The sequence below is a fragment of the Phalacrocorax aristotelis genome, chromosome 1 (genome assembly GCF_949628215.1).
Source record: "Phalacrocorax aristotelis chromosome 1, bGulAri2.1, whole genome shotgun sequence".
NCBI lineage: Eukaryota > Metazoa > Chordata > Aves > Suliformes > Phalacrocoracidae > Phalacrocorax > Phalacrocorax aristotelis.
Window position 1 is genome coordinate 72,891,248 of NC_134276.1, and position 16,929 is coordinate 72,908,176.

Here is a 16,929-nt window from a genome sequence, read left to right on the forward strand (position 1 = left end):
AGAGATTTGTCGTGATGTTACTTAGTCTTAGAAGTCAGACCTGAGACTTTTGCCTTGGCTTGGAATGTTAGCAATTGGGCATTTAAAGAAAACATTCAATATCACACAGTTGATAATTCCTGATAGGCTATACAGGTCCACAGCTGCTTTAAAACTTGTGACCCTGCCCCGCCTTGGGACAGCACAATGACAGAGGGTATATCTTGTCAAGGTAATGCTTCTCCCAGCAGTTTCATCCTAAGGTGTTTTTCTGCCTTAATTTTCTTTGCGAACATACCTTTCCTTGGTTTGATCTTCAGTCTCCCAGTGCAGCATTAAGCCAGATGTGGATGAATATGGACCTGTGCAGTAAGATGGGTAGGTCTGTACCTCTGTACTGTCATCTTAATGTATTCACTGTATTTGCTGAACTTAATCTAAAGGGATTCAGGTTTTGTACTCCATTAGCTTCATGTTCTAAGTGACATTTCTTCAAGAAATATATTAAAGGATTTCTTGTAAATGCAAGAGTTACTTCTTTGGCACAAATTTTACATTGCTTAAAAGAATGCCAGGAGAAAACAGTTCCTGCATTTACTTTTAAAAATTACACCTGCCTATAGGCATATTTTTCAAGTAGGTAATTAGCTCTGAATGATTTTTATGGCAGCTCTGTTTTAATCATTTGAAGAGTGACAAAGCCGATAGACTTGGCAAAATAGAGCAAAATGACTAAAAAAACTAGCTGATTGATTTTGGGTTTTCACCTGCAAAGAAAGGTAGGTGCGTGATTTTGGCGTGGGTGTGTATGAATGGGACGTTACCTTTAATCAGCCCCAAGTGTACAAGTCTCACCCTTCTCTAGCACCCGTATGTCAGTCTGTGTGCTGCAAAAATAGATTAAATTTTGTTTGTTCAAACTGGCAACATGATAAAAATTTTCTAGGAGACTGAATACTCTTTTGATGTTTAACTGTGTAATCTCTGTCTAAAATAAGACATGCCAATTTAATCACTTATGTGAAAAAATGGTTTTGTGGTTTTTTTTTTTTTCTTTTTCTTTCTTATTAGGATGGTTAGCTCTCAGGCTTGAGAGATTAAGGGGAGAGAAAAAGGAGTAACAGTAGTTTCCTGAATTGTCTCATTTTTGTGCTTGCAGATGATCATAGGAGCGTTCTGGGACATGATAGCAGTTTAGAGATTATCTTGGAGACATGTTCTGCACCAGCTGTTCTCAGTGCTCTCCCAAATTGAATGCTAAGGATGCTATCCAGTGGTTCGTGTCTTGCTGGGATTATTTTAAGGCTATTTAGAAAAACTAGGGCTGGTCTGCTTTGGTACACAAATTGGGAGTGTGTTGAGTGGTTGAGTGTTATGTGAGCTAAAGACAGTTTTTCATTCTGACTGGTGCTTTATTCTCCACAATGCTGCATCTAAACCAGATTGTCTTGTACTTCTGCTGTTACTGCCTTTAGTTTTTAGAAACTAGGCTGAGACTGGAATACCATAATACTGCTCTCTGTCTACTTTTCCCCACCTTCCTCCACTGCTCTTTATACTGTGAGAAAACTGATAAGAGATTTTGAAGAACAAGGAGGATGAGCAGCCCCCAAAACTTCCAAGACGTAAAGAAGCATTCCTGTTAGTGTTCCCTCCTGTATTTGTCATACATCCCCTCTAGAAGACCCTGTACTTGGTAGTAGCTCCTCCTTATAGAACAAAAAAGCAGTGTGTGGACTTAAAGAGGACAAAAAAGGGCAACTGCTTCAGGCAGCTGTGTTATACATTTCAGGGTGTTGATAACAGAGTAGGAGCTTAAACTTTGCAGTCTTGTTTTCCTTTTTCTGTGGATGTGTGGCTTCTGCAGTATTAGAGGCCAAACCTGCCACAGTACCTTTCCAAGCCTGCAGCCAGTGCAGTAAAATATCCTGTGGAAGCTCTGCGCAGCAGTCTGGAGTTACTGATATTTTTCTTCTTGTCGCTTTTCTGTCAGTGCCACACAATTCTGAAAAATGGCACTAGAGCCAATCGGCAATGCGACACTTGGAGAAAGCTGTAGTGGCTATAAAGGGAGTGTTTCTGTCATGAGCCAAAAGCCCAGGAGTTTCAGGGATGGGTGGCCCAAAACAGCATCCAAGTTCAATGTCATGTGTTTTGTGCAACTGAGCTGCAGCGTGCTCAGGAATCGTGGATGGTTTGCGTAGCTCTCTGTTGCAGCTTCAGTAGCCAAACCTTTAAGCATTGCTTAACAGCAGGCCAGGAGTTTCTGATCTGCAGTCCCTGAAGCGGTGGAAACCTGCATGGGATTGCCTTCCCTTTATTCATTATCATTGCCTTTATGGCATTAAAGGGGCTAAGCAAACCTTAAAAATGCTTCATGTTAAGTAGTGCTTGCTTTGATGGAAGAATTTTTTTGCATGATGGTAAATGGTTAGTCCACTCAACGAGTTGTATAGTTTAGTGTTTTACTCGGGTTCCTGCCAGTCAGACTTGAACTTTCAGGGAGTGGTAGGTTCACATCATTGGTCAAGATGTGATAAGGACCATTTTCCAGACTGAAACCTGCAGAGGTCTGCCTGGCTCTTCAGACACCTGTGTCAGTGGAAGAGGCTTTACCGCAGTGAATGAGTGCAGTTATGTACAGTGAAGTCTTAACAGCCTGAAAACTCTTCTGCCTAAATACAAAACAGGGGAAACAGAGCTGAAAAAAGTTTTAGTTTTTTGTTTTGTTTTTTTCCAGAGACTTGACAAACATCGTTCTTTCTTGCCAAATCACACTTTTCTAAAACTTTCCTGATGATCTCTTCCCAAGTCCTTTTGTCTTCCCTCTCTCTCTCTTGACCGGCCCATCTTCCCCAAGCATCTTGATTTTTTGTGTTTGCTTCTGAGCAGCCTGTCAGCCAGGCAGCTCACTCTTGCAGCTTACAAACGTGTGCCTGTGTCTCTGCCTGAATCACTCCTCTCCTGAATCCACCTTCTTGGATCTTTCTCCGTCATACAGTTAACTGTGCTGTTTGACTTGCCCTGACAGGCTTTCCCCTAAGATGACTTGCCGTGCAGTTTTGCCATCAAGTCTCCATTTCCTGTTCTCTAAACCAGTTTGCCCCATTAGCAAGTGTCATTAACTTCTCTCCTTTCAAGACCATATGCTAGGGACTACTCTCAGGTTGGTTTATTAACTGGAACTCATATCCTTTTGATGGTAACATCAGTCTTTGCCTTGCAAAGAGTCTTGATTCCCCAGCTCTGACATCTCTGTTTCTGTCTGTCATCTTCTAAAAACATCTCCTACCTCACAGCCAAATTCTTCCCATTTATGTTCTATTTTCAGCTCTGCTTTTACTGGATAGTCTACTTATTTAACTTTAGCACTGCAGCATTTCTGTATATCTTCTGCGGGTTTTTTTATTTTTTGGTAGGCCTGATCAGGGCATGTTACTACCAGCAGACTTCATCCCCACTCCAGTTTTAGAGGGAAGTGAATGCCTTCAGAGAAGTGATTCCTGACACCAAACTTAGCAACATAGCTCCTGCCTAGCTTAGGTGCTCTGAATCATCCTCTGCCTGTCTTATTTCTCAGAAACTTGAGAATTTTCTGGCTCTCCTGGATGTTCTTGTTAATGTAGTCTCCTCAGCCTCCACATTACATATAAGGGGTATGCATGGATTGTAGTAATTTTCAACATATTAAAGAGATCAGACACATTAGAGTTTTAAACCACAATGTTTTAATTTATGTTCTTAAATATTCCTTTATTCCTGGTTAGCAGGCTACATCTGTAAGAGGAATCAATAGATTTGTTTCTTTAACGCAATTTTTGAAGTTCCCAATTTTCTTTTTTTTTTTTTTTTTCTTTAATGGGAGATTTTTCAGTGAAAAACTTAACTCTACAGACAATGCATTTCCCGGTTTTAGTACTTAAATTACAGGTTTCTAGCCCATAGTGATATGGAACACTGGAGTATTAAAGCTGAAAAGGCTTCTTTTAAAAACAAACCAACCAAAAGATCACAAGCAAGGCACCAAAAATATGTTGCTTTCCTGTGTGGAAAGCTTTTTATGCAGGTTAAAAAATGATTATTTCCTTCTCACTCTCTTACATAAGCTATAATTGCTACCAATTTCGTGCAAAGTTTGTTACTATTTGTAAAAAAGCTCAGGCAGGTCTCCGTGATATTTTTTGAACCTGCAATCAATTATTTTTTGGGAGGAAGAACTGGGGTGGGAAGAGTGGGTAGAAGTGTGCACCATTTTTGTACAAAAAGAGGCTTGTATTGATTAGCTGCTCTCTAAATTATAGTCTATAGAAAATAAACTTTAAGTTCCTTTATATGAAGCTGACAAAGCATCAGGTCCTTTTGAAATAGTGTCTGGCCAGTATTTCTGTGGTTTCAGCCTATTATATGAATTCCTAAAAAAGGCAGGCTGTTTAGAAACACTAACAGGTGCTGCTTGCATCCTACCCTTTTTTAGACCCTCTGTAAAAAGAAAGACACCCATACTTTTGAAACTGGTTTAATGTGAGGATAGCTTTTACTTGTCTTCCTTTAATTTTAATGTGCCTGTTTCCTTTTTCATCTTAACTACAGCTGTTACACTGAATTACAGCCTGTGTATTTTAAGGGTCCTGAGTTTCCATACTCTGCTGTGCCTGGCTCATGGCAACAGCAGCTCCGTGCTGGTATTTGCCCTTACTTGTGATTTCCTCACTGAACCAGTATTGGGCAGTAGTTAACCAAGCTGGAGATAGTTCAGTGGTTCGCAAGCAAAATGGATGTTTCTGAAGCTCTAGATGGCTATTCTTTGTATTGGAGAGAGAATTTCGTAGTCGGATTGTTTTGAAGAACTGACACAAATAAAGGCTCTGTCTTCTCTGTCTTTGCTCAGTTTGTCTCCGTTCAATCTTGATATAATCAGCAAAGATTAATATACTGTGTTCTATTTCAGAAGCCCTTTCATGGAGGGTTATCAGAATTGTTTTTCCCAAGAGAAATTAACAGAGAATTAATACTATTTTGGACAATAGCAATCGATAAGGTATTTTTACACTACCTGTCTTTATGGCTTTTGCTGACTTAAGCTTGTATTGGTGATCTTTTATTTATAGCCAGCTCTTTTCAATATGTCTTCTTTATCTCTAAAATGATTTCATGAGCGTTTGAAATCCTCGCCTTGCAAAAGTGAATGTATTTTGGAGCGCAAAACACTGTGTGATGCAGACATCTGTAATCTCTGGTCTCCTTTTAGTCCCCAAGATGTCCCATGCAATGAGACCTTTTACCAATCTAGGCAGTGAAAATAATCTCTCTCTATATAGCAATATCTCAGTGCTTACTTCTGGATTATACATAAACAGATGAAACTGATTTTGAAAAATTACAAAGCAACCACTCACAGCTGTGATATACCACCTGATCTTCCAAGAGGTATATGGAAAAAGATGTGGTAACTGGTGTCAGTGCCAAGAAGAAGTGCACAGGGGTCTGTTTGGGGCAGTCTGTATTTTTATGTACCTGGAAAGAAAGAAAATGGTTTATTTAATAAGGAGATTATGAACCTATTCCTACTTTTTTTATTTTTTGCCTTCTCTTATTATCTGTGTAGGTTTGCTGGCTTGTAGTTGACGTTCTTAGAATAAGACATGTAGCCTTTGACCTTAAGATTTTTCCAAACCACATTGAAACACTCAGGTGCTACTTTTTGTGAGCTTTTTCCATGGCCTAATTTTAGGAAAAATCCCAAATGATCTGAAGTCAATTAAGTTCCAAATGTCAAAATTTATATTAATCACGAAAGAAACACTTCCATTATCAACACTTTTAATAAGCTTTTCCACCTTGGGCTCCCACTGGTCTGAATTCTGATACACAATCCAACGGGTACAGTACCTTAATCTTTGAATGGTCCCATTGATATTTGGTGGCATTAATCTGGGTAATAATTTACAACACACCATAAATAAAGGTTGGATTCCCATGTAGTGACTTGAAATTTGTGAGCTTGATAACTCTTTCGGATTGGATTGTTACATAATTTATTTTAAAAGAAGAAATAAAGAATTTTGAGAGACAAAGAAGAAAAATGGTTTAACTATGGCTGTTCTTTTTATTAGATCTGTTACTGGTCATCATTCATTTGGGGAGCCTCTTAGCTTTTTGTGAAGTGCTGTATCATGTTATATTAACAACAGGATTTCTTTTGCATGGCAAAGGCAAAGAATGCCAAGGGTAGGAATAAGAGAATGAGGCCCTTAAACATGTCCAGGTAGGCAGTTCCTTTTCATGACCTCGCTAATGAGGAACAAATCAGAAGATGATTTCCCTGCTAAAAACAGGCTGGTTAACTTGCAAAGGAGTACAGAGGATTTGAGAAGACAAGACAAAGCATTAGAAATCTGTTGTGCAAACACAGAAATCTTGCATTGCAGCTGCTCCTTCTTCATGCAAATTGAGGAGTAAATCTTATAAGAAATGTTGCAGAATAGTAATCAAAATTGCCCAGCTTTACATTCAGTTTTACTGTTTGTTTGGTTTTTTTTATTTAGTTTACCCAGAGCAGCAGATGGACTGAGAAAACAATTAGTCTTTGCATCGACTTTCTCCAGCATTGACAATTGTTCTTTCTGAGGCATTTGAAGAAACTACCAGTCATAGGTCACAAAGGCCAGCATGAGATCTGCAAGTCCTGCATTGTGAAGACAACAGGAAGAACTTCACTCAGAAAATGTATAGAGCGTATTGAATGAGCAAAATGAGTGGATGTAGGCAATTCCCACCAGAGTATAGCATTTTGTTAGACAGTGCGAGGACCCATGATGTTTAAGTTGTGCAGTAACATATGGTTGCCTCAAAATGAGTTTATGCCTGGGTTTGGGCGTCTCTTTTGTTAGGATTCATAGATCAATATTCAATTGAAATTATTGTATGAATGCAGAAAATGGGACATGCTGGTTTGAAACAGAGAGGTAATTGTACATTTTAGAGAAAAATAAAGATTGTTTGGAATCAGAAAATCATGTCTATGTTGACAGAAAAAATTATAATATTCTTGGAAACCTGGAGAGACCAGGTGTTTTCAGACATACTTTCTCTGGTATCCTAAGTGATCTATAAGGCATGTGTGTATAAAATTTGAGATTACAGATGCTTCTGCACTTGCACTGTATAGTTTTTTTAGGGAAAAAAGCAGAACTCTGAGTATAAGGAGAATGAGATTAGGCACATGGTCGTTGCAAATAGTCCATCACTTGATTATGAGTTTTAATGTATCATTAGGATCCTGCTGATCTTTTCTGTCAATGCAAAGCATGGGCAGATGTTGGCATTAAAGAGAAAAAGAGAACAGAAGTGGACAGATGTGAGCAGGCTAGCTACCAAAAGATCAGCGGACACTATGCTGACATCAAGTGCAGTCTAAGGAGTCCTCCTTATCCAAGCAAGCCTTTGCATGCAGCAAATATATCCATGTGTGTCTATGCAGGAGCCACAGCAATATCTAAACTAGTCTGTCATCTGGTCAGTATATCTTTGTTGCTATGAGATATATTTTTTCCTGTCTTGTTTTGGCTGATTTATCTGATCTTAGTCTCTTGGAGTCTCGTTTCATCCGCTGAGAACAGACCATAAAGAGGAAATGGGCATTTAGGTCATTTTGTGCATTTTCACTAGATGTGCAGAAGTACTTCCCTCTGAGATCTGCGTGCAGTATGTTACAGACAGCTTGTCACTTTTTAGTCTCTTTCCAGAGCAGGATATGTAGCTTTGGATTGTTACAAGAGAAATAAAATTTATTTTGCTTGGGTCATAGCTATAGCAGTAACTTGAGGATGTGATCTCAGTGAAGAGATGTACATGTGTGGTATGGTGGAAATTATTTCCCACAGCCTCTTGTGGGCTGCTTTGCTAACTGCTTTTGTAGAGATAAGCCAGATGCTACTGAGACATTGGTGGATGATGTAGTGATGGTAAAAAGTTCAACTCCTCTACTGTGTCTTGTTATTTATCTTCAGAAGCCTTGAGATAAATGTGATGAATAAGTGCATCCTCTTCCCTCCTCCCATACTGAATTGCTAAAGCTCTGCTTTCATGTGTGGCTTCCTCTGTTCATTCTCTGCACAAGAAAAAGGTTCGGGTGCTGATGCTTTTCCCAGCAGGAGTTTTAATTTTCCTGAGAAGCAAACAGTGCTTTTGTCATAGCATAACAAAATACCCAGGAAAGGTAGTTAGCTGGAAGGAATGAACCTCCTACTGAGGTGCACCGAAAGGCAAGTCTGATGGTCTAGTGAAGAAGACACTGAAATCTAGTTTCTGCATTTGGCTTTGATGTGGACATGTGAAGCGGCCTTGGTCAAGCCAGTTGGCTGTGGTTTGTAAGGTGATGCAAAAATATTTTCCTTCTCAATTTTTTGCCTGCATGTCTTTTCAAAATACATGCTTCTGCAGTGGGTCTCTTCTACCGTGTGCGTGCACAGTGCTCACCTCCACATGTGACTGCTCACTGGTGAGGGCTCTTGGAAAGTACTGTAATGCCCATAACAATGACAAAGGGTGTGTAAGCCTGTGCAGAAAATGTGCTCTGGTTTTTATCTTGAAAACATGTGTCAGTCCTTCTCAAAAATTAGTATCTCTGGTCTCCCACCTTTCCACTGGGCTCAGAAAAACAAGGCTACAAAACATTAGGTCGCAGCAGAGCATGCAGCTGATGGAAGGATGACTGAAGGGCTAGGAGGGTGAGGGGGGAAGAAGGAGGGGCAGCGTCACTGTGTATATTGGCAGTGGTCCTCAATCTGCGTCTGTTACTCTATTGCATGGGGAGCCAGCTCTGTCCTTGAAGAAAATGAATGCTGCTCTTTTTTTTTTCTCCCCCTCCTTTCTCCCCCTGGGACGGTACAGCTAAGAAATAAAAAGGCTCCAGAACAGGAGTAGAGGTTGGTGTTCTCAGTAAGGACAATCTGACTGTAGACTGAACTTTCATGAGAAAGCAAGTTAATACGGAATCTGACAACCTGGAAGAGGCTGTGGGAGACCATTTCCATCATCGCTGGCATAATGACGACTTTAAAAAAAAAAATCACAAGCAAACAAATTTTCAGAGACATGGAGATGATGAGTAGGAACAGGATTCTTTAGCCTAGCGTGTTCTGGGGTATGATGTTGAATAGGTACTATAGAAAAGCCTGTGCTTGCTTGTTTCCTAAAGGAGAAAAGGAAAAACTATTCTCTATTCCTTAAAGAGTGTGCAGTAGGCTACACTGCCTTTTAATGCAAAATCTCTTGCAGAAGGGTTTAGTTTAGCAGGCTGCACTAAATTCCTGTTCAAGATTTCATCCGCATCAGTGTAAGTTTTGGGGATTTCAGCTCTGCTGGGGTAAGGAGCTTCAGGTTTTGTCACTTTTAGACCCAGCATTCAAAACCCTTTCTACTGTGGAAGGTCCAGCTAAGGAGACTGCTAAATTAGGCAACACTGAACACAGGTGCTTACAGCAGCTAGATCAGTTCTGATTTGTAGATGAGGTAATTTGCTGCTGAGGCAAGTTTTGTGCATTTTACACAGTGTGTGCTCCCTCTTGGTATGTTTTATCTCTTTGAGGCCTTTAACAGATCTTTGCTTTCAGTCATCTTTGATCCCAATCTGTGCTTTTAGGTGGACAGCAGCACAAAATTGAATGTAGATATCTAGTTGCATGTCATACATTTAAAACCAACCAAACAAGTAACACTCACACACACACACCTCCCCCATTAAAAACCCTCCCAAACCCCCAAACACTTGAAGTACCTTCCAGTTTTGTTTTCCTCTCTGCCATGTCATATATGCTGTTTGGACTGTGGCCATACTGTTAGTTTCCCTGTTTAAAATCTATGGGGTCGTGGTTTGGTTTTTTGTTGCTGCTGTTCTTGGGGTTTCGGTTTTTCTTTTCCCAGGCATGCTGTGGATTTTAGCACCTCTTGCCTATTCAACCATTTCAGAGAAGAAAATAAAACCTTGAAATCTTGAGAGGAACAAAGATTCACTGTCCTTAGTAAATTGAGGGAAAGGATGGGATTCAACAGAAGATATTCCAAGTGATAGAATAGTAATGGTTTTAAGGGAAAGAGATAAGTTCAGTGTACCTTCATAGACACCAGCTATTCTTTATCCCCCTTGTTTATGTTATCTCCGTGACCATGCCTCAGGGATTGTTTTGCTCAGCTTGATTCCTTCTCATCTCTTGATCGCTGCCAAGCCAGTGTTCTTGGCTGCTTTGAGATACATGGAGAGAGTAAACATTCACCATCAGTATTATGAAGTTTGTTCAGCAGCTTTAGTAACAACCATATGCGGTACTGAACAGTGCCGTGCATTTACTTGGATGGGATGGGTGGGCTCACCTTTCATTTGATAGGGCTTTGCAAAAGAAGGAATTCTTTAAAAAGACAAAAACCACAGAACCATGAAAGTCATGCTTTGATATTAGCTTTTCCATGAGAAATCTCAACACAAATCTGTTTATCTGGGTGATAGCCAGCTGGAAATTTGCTAACTATAAGGAAAGATGTTGTGCTGTAAATGCTTTGACACAAACCAAGTGCCTTTTTCCCAAACTATCTGGGATGTTTATATGAATGGCTGTTAAGCAGGTCTACACATTTTAATGGTGGTGTTTCTTGGGCCAGCAGCTTCTTTTGACAATACTTTTTTGATTCATCCCACCATAATTTGTTTCTGTCTGGTTGACCTGCTGGCTCAGTAGTAGAGGGCTTCATCTGTGTTGTGGTTTAGCCCCAGCCAGCAACTGAGCACCAACCAGCTGCTCGCTCATTCCCCCCACCCCAGTGGGATGGGGGAGAGAATTGGAAGGGCAAAAGTAAGAAAACTCACGGGTTGAGACAAGAACAGTTTAATAATTAATAATAACAGTAATATAATGAAAAGGAAAACGAGAGAGAGAGAGATGAAACCCAGGAAAAAAACCCCAAGTGATGCAACCGCTCACCACCCACTGACCGACACTGCCAGTCCCTGAGCCGCGATGGCTGCTTCCCCATGCCAACTCACCCCAGTTAATATACTGGGCATGATGTCGTATGATACAGAATATCCCTTTGGCCAGTTTGGGTCAGTTGTCTTGGCTATGCCCCCTCCCCTCCCGGCTTCTTGTGCACCCGGCAGAGCACTGCTCAGCAACAACTAAAACATCAGTGTGTTATCAACATTATTCTCATACTAAATCCAAAGTACAGTACTATACCAGCTACAGTGAAGAAAATTAACTCTATCCCAGCCAAAACCATGACAATCTGCCTCTTCTGAAGGCTGGATTTGCTCAGCACTGCAACTGCTTAGTATAATGTGCCTTTCAGAAATAAAGTGTAATCAGTACAGCAGTGCATATCAACACTGTCTAGCATTAAGTGCCTGACTTTGGCTTCGTGATGCCTGTTCTCAGTTGTATGTGGTGGGGAGTCTGGCAGGCCTGGGAAATAAATGGGTGATCAAATTGCTGCTTTGACTGTGGTGATTAGTGCCTAGTGAGATGGATAGCCTGTGGGGGAGGCTGCCAGAATTCAACCCCAAACCGCTGCCCCTGTCTGTACTACAGCTATGCTCGTTTCCTATAGGCACTTTTCCCTGCTAAACTGATGTCAGGCCCATAGGATTTCTGCTCAGGTGCATCCCGCAGTCCTTCCTCCAGTTCTTTTATCTCACTGCATTTGAGACTAAATCTGTCCTCCCCAGAGCACTTAATGAAATCAGAGGCACTTTGCTATAAACTTGTGATAAATAAATGGATATTGCCCTAAATACTTTTCTGTTTAGAATCTTTCCTGGGGTATTTGAGTTTTTCCCCTGGTCTTGAGGAGAGGTGTGAGCCCACAGACAACTTGTAATGGAACTCCACCTGGCATACCACAGTATTGACCTGGCTTGAAGAGCAAGCTTTTGCATTCAAGATAAATATATTTGCAGTGAAGAAAGAAACAGAATTGCCATCCTGGAGAAAACACAAAATAAAACATGACTATGTAGAGGATGAAATCAAACTTGCTGCAGAAGGAAGAAGCTGGGCAGTGTGCAGGCATATGCAGACACACAAGCAGCGAGTGCGTGCCTGTGCGACAGAGAGCAGGAGCGAGCGAGCAAGCGAGAGGAAGCTCTGAAACTTAAACTCCTCCTGCAGCTCTGCATCTGCTCTGAGTCACTGGTATGACTCACCCTGACAGTGTTCACGTTAGCTAGCGTTCAGATGGAGCAGCTCTGGCAACAGAAGAAGCAGGTTACATTATTGATTACCTGCTGCAGCAGACAGTTGCGCCAAGATTTTTTTTTTCGAGCACCGATGAAACAGAGGAGGCTCTACTACTAAGCACCGTTATTATTGTTTGCTTAAGGTAGGAATGCCTGTTATTTACTAGAGAAAGATATGAAAGGGAATTTAAAGCTTGTGGAGGCTGAGTCTCTTTCTGCTGCTGCTTATTCTCAGAGGATGCTGATCTTTGGAGCTGCGTTGCTGCAGAGCTTTGTCTCGACTGTTTGCAGTGCCATATGGAGAATCATATGGCTAATGGGCAGTGCACGTCCTAGGAAACGAAACAACTATATTTTCATTCATTGATGTTATGTAAGGCATGGCAGCCATGTTAAGGACAGAAGACCTCTTTCGAAGAAACAGTGCTGCTAGATGGTAGGGCAAGAAAAGAACTAGTTTTTAAGCAGCCCTCTGTTCTTTGGAGAGCGCTGCAGTTCTGTACTTCTTGCTTAAAACTAGATTTACTGACTTCTGAATTTCTGTGTTAATAGAATAAAAACCAGAGGCATTGGAAATAGCAAAACAATTCTTTACCTTTAGAATCACAGTGGTGTTTTGCCTTCAGCGTTCAGGCTGGGAGCGTGCGCATCCTCTGATCCGTGCAGTGCCTGGATGTAAACAGTTGCTTCAAATACTTTAAATGATACTTCCAGATATTAGGGTGGTTTTCATTTTTTTGCCACTAAAAGCCCATAGATATTGACCTGACAATTGGTTTTATGCAAAAAGTGGGTCATAGTCTAGTTAGTGTTGACATACGCAGAGTGGGTAAACCAGTTTTTTGTAGTGGCTTTACTGCTGTTTTATTCACCCTGGTGCTGTAATTTTTATGTAGTCTAGGCTGGTATTGCTAATTATCCTCATGTGGAATCCATTGAGTCTTGAGCCTTTGCTGTACTCCCCACAAGAGGATTTTTTAAGTTAGGGACTCTGGTTTTGAACTGCAATAATGAATTGATTTTTTTTTTCTTTTATTTTTCCTATTTATTTTGGATTTGAACTTCTAAAGTGCATCTTACAGTGAGGTTGGCAGCTGCTTTTAGTAACAAGGGAGCCTGGTAACTTATGTGTATTATTTTCAGGATGAGAGAATGAGGATATATTAAAAAACCAATCATTTACTAGCTTACTTTCAGCTACTTGAAACTAACACTCATTTCCTTGTAGAATTTACATGAAAATTACCACTGTCTTCTCCTCTCAAAGAAATATGGTGCTGTAGTAAGGTTATATAAAAATGATGACATACCTTACATTCTTCTATTTGCTAATTTATAGTATTTGCTGATGCACAGTGTTGTCATGGCTATGAATTAACTAGATTTGGTGTTACTTCCTCTTTCAAAAAAGATTAGGTTTCTTAATAAAATGGAAAGTAAGTTTTGTTAGTGCATTTGTAGTCTCTTTACACTTCTTATGGCATCCAAATTAGAAAATTATTGTGTGAGAGAAGCTTTTAAAACAGTGTCACTTATGGATGCCCATCTCCCAGAGCAAAAATTTTGTTACTAATTTTAATGATTTATGTTTCTGATATAAAATTTTTCTCATGTTACAGCATTTTAAATGCAAGCTGTTTTAAACAATGTTAGGGTTGGTTTTAGGACTGCTCGCTAAGTTCTGGCACATGGCAGTCTTTCCTTCCCCTCCCAAATCCAAACAAGTCCAAATAAAAGTCTTTACAGCCTTAATTTTTCCACTGATTTGTATCTGAATTATTGTTTTCTGAGACTGTGTGTCGGAATTGTGTTTGCCTTCACGTTTGGCTTTACGTATGTATGCATTTAGAGTATAAATTCTGTATTATGTCAAACTGGAACAAATAATATGTTATAATAAAACTCAATTATCTTCAATTGAGTTTACATAATTTCATTATTAATGCGTTGTGGGTGCAGTTAGATAGTTAACAGTTAACATTTTGAAAATAAACTTCAAGAACATGCTTGACATCTAAAAAACAGGATGACAGCCCCTGAGTCAACACAACTCTGAAGACAGCCTCTCCATCCTACTTGTTCATAAACTCTTTGTGCAAGCGCTGACCACCGGAGAGAACTCCCTCTGATTCATCTTGTTCTTGTGCTGCCTGCTGTGTCCCTCTGTCTGTTGCTGGAATGCCACTAAGTGAAATAGAGCGTCAGCTGAAAAAAGAACAAAAAGCCCAACCTTGCAAGATAGCTAGACAGTTTGCCTTATCTGAGTTGGAAAGCTTCTGGGAAGGACTAAAGTAGTTTTAGTGGTGTGTGTTTGTGATACTGTCTTGATAATCACATGCCTTCTTTTGGATATATTAACAAATGACAACTAAAATGTAAATATCCAAGGTAGGAGAGGTTTGTGCAGGGCAGTGATCATAACTTTGTGCTAAGTGCAAAGGAAGCAGCTGCATTTGATGCTTTCATGCAGGGATTTTGGAATAAGTATAATAGGGCTTGTCAAAGTCTGCCCTCTAGGCACCCTGAAAGTTAGTTTTTATTGCTTTAAGTTGGCTTAGCATCAGGCCGTAAAGCCAGCAACTGGCAGAGGCTGTTGGAACCATTTCACCTGTACTTTTGGCAGGACCTGAACTGTGACATTTCATGATCTCTTTGGCCTTTCTTTTCTATAGTAAAGGTTTGTCCAGTGAACCCAAGCAGAAGATCCCAAGTTGCTGTTCTCCCTCCTGCTCCTAACCTACAGGACATCACCGGTGCTTGCGTCGTTGGTTTTCTTGTCTCTGCGTTACTCCAGAGCTTGCTGAAGCTTCTGCTGGCTTCCAGCTGAAATCAAGCCCCCTTTTTCGATCCTCACTTCAGCTGCTCTACTGTAACCCATTTAATCATTCTCTCCCCTTGGTAGGTTTTCCACCTAGGCAAGCCTTAAACGGTGCAAAGCTGCAAACCTCATATAATTCTGCTCTTCCCTTTTGCTCCTGTGCTGCTTGTGTTGTGAACAACAGGTGGGGTGGCCGGCTGTCCTTGTATTTGTTTCTTCCATCGTAAAACCTGCTGCTTTTTTCCATGGCTTCCTTTGTGGCCATCCCCTAACTATGTTATTCTGAGACCTTCGTCTGCCTTCCTGGCATGTGGGAAGCAATGTGGGAATGCTGCTGGATTAGCTCTGATCTCTTACATGTTCTGCTTCCCCAGTGCTTGAGCAGAAGTTTCAAAATGGGCAGTGGCATCGACCTTGTGTATGCTGTCCTACCTCTCCCTGCCGTGGCAGGGGGGATGACTCTGCAGGAAACACAGCTGTTGCTATAGGTAGTAAGTGGAGAAATGAGGGGCAGGGAGAAAATAAAGCATTTCTCCAGAATTGTTGAAGTTCTGAGACCTTCAGTGGGAGGAAGCACCTACTTTCTCATTTTCCACAAAAGCCATGTCAGAAATGATTTATAGTCAGCCTTGCTAAATGGCTGGTGAAAAACTTAGGGGAAAACCAGTCTTATCAAAATGAATTTACATGAATCATCTTTAATATGGGTGATTTTTGGATTGTATTAGTTTTACCTACCTAATGATCATCCCAAACTGGAGCACTGCTGTATCAGATACTGAGTTTTACATAGGGTAGAAGATGGTCCACGCACTGAATAATGTTGGGTTTTTTTTCTTTCACAAAAAAATGGTTGCCATATTTTCTATAGTGATTTGCTATTTGAAGTTAGACTTTCTGAAAGAAGACTCTGCACTTTGTATATTGGTGTTTATGTTGTACATCCTTTTGTCACAGAACAGAGCAGCATTTCTGTTCTTTTTTTGAATGTTAGAAATAAGACCCTAGAAACTGGAGTTACATTGGAATAAAAACCTTGCATGTGAGCAGTACGAACAGCACTGTTTGATGTTGTCTATCTGGACTTCTGTAAGGTGTTTGACACGGTTCCCCACAACATCCTTCTCTCTAAACTGGGGAGATATGTATTTGATGAATGGGCTGTTTGGTGGATGAGGAACAGGTTGGATGGTTGCATCCAGATGGTAGTGGTCAATGGCTCAATGCCCAGATGGAGACCGATGACGAGTGGTTTCCCTCAGGGGTCCATACTGGGACCAGTGCTCTTTAATATCTTCATCAGTGACATGTACAGTCGGATCGAGTGCACCCTCAGCAAGTTTGCAGACTACACCAAGCTGAGAGATGTAGTTGATACACAGGAGGGATGCGATGCCATCCAGAGGGGCCTGGACAAGCTAAAGAAGTGGGCCTGTGTGAACCTCCTGAGGTTCAACAAGGCCAAGTGCAGGGTCCTGCACCTGGGTCGGAGCAACCCTTGGAGTCAGGGCAGGCTGGGGGATGAAGAGATTGAGAGCAGCCCTGTGAACAAGGACTTGGGCGTACTGGTGGATGAAAAGCTGGACATGAGCCTGCAATGTGTGCCTGCATCCCAGAAAGCCAACCATATCTGGGGCTGCATCAAAAGCAGCGTGGCCAGCAGGTTGAGGGAGGTGATTCTGCCCCTCTGCTCTGCTCTGGTCAGACCCCACCTGCAGACAGACCCCAGCTGCGTCCAGCTCTGGAGCCCTCGGTACAGGAAGGACATGGAAGTGTTGGGGTGGGTCCAGAGGAGGCTACAAAAATTATTCAAGGGCTGGAGCCCCTTTCCTACAAAGACAGGCTGAGAGAGTTTGGATTCTTCAGCAGAGAATGCTCTGGGGAGGCCTCACTGCCGCCTTTC

The 16,929-nt window shown here is 41.1% G+C and overlaps 1 protein-coding gene across 15 annotated transcripts in view; it reads left to right on the forward strand.

Moving 5' to 3' along the window:
* The window catches only part of INPP4A (inositol polyphosphate-4-phosphatase type I A), a 130,106-nt gene that overhangs the window by 24,064 nt on the left and 89,113 nt on the right, over positions 1-16,929 (forward strand). Inside the window, exon 1 of one of the 15 annotated variants that reach the window (XM_075093226.1) lies at positions 12,189-12,351. The exons of 13 other annotated variants lie outside the window; for them this stretch is intronic. The gene's annotated coding sequence lies outside the window, so the exon portion shown is untranslated. Of the gene's footprint in view, positions 1-12,188; positions 12,352-16,929 lie in introns of those variants that run through there. One more of the 15 variants, XM_075093181.1, reaches the window with a different exon arrangement.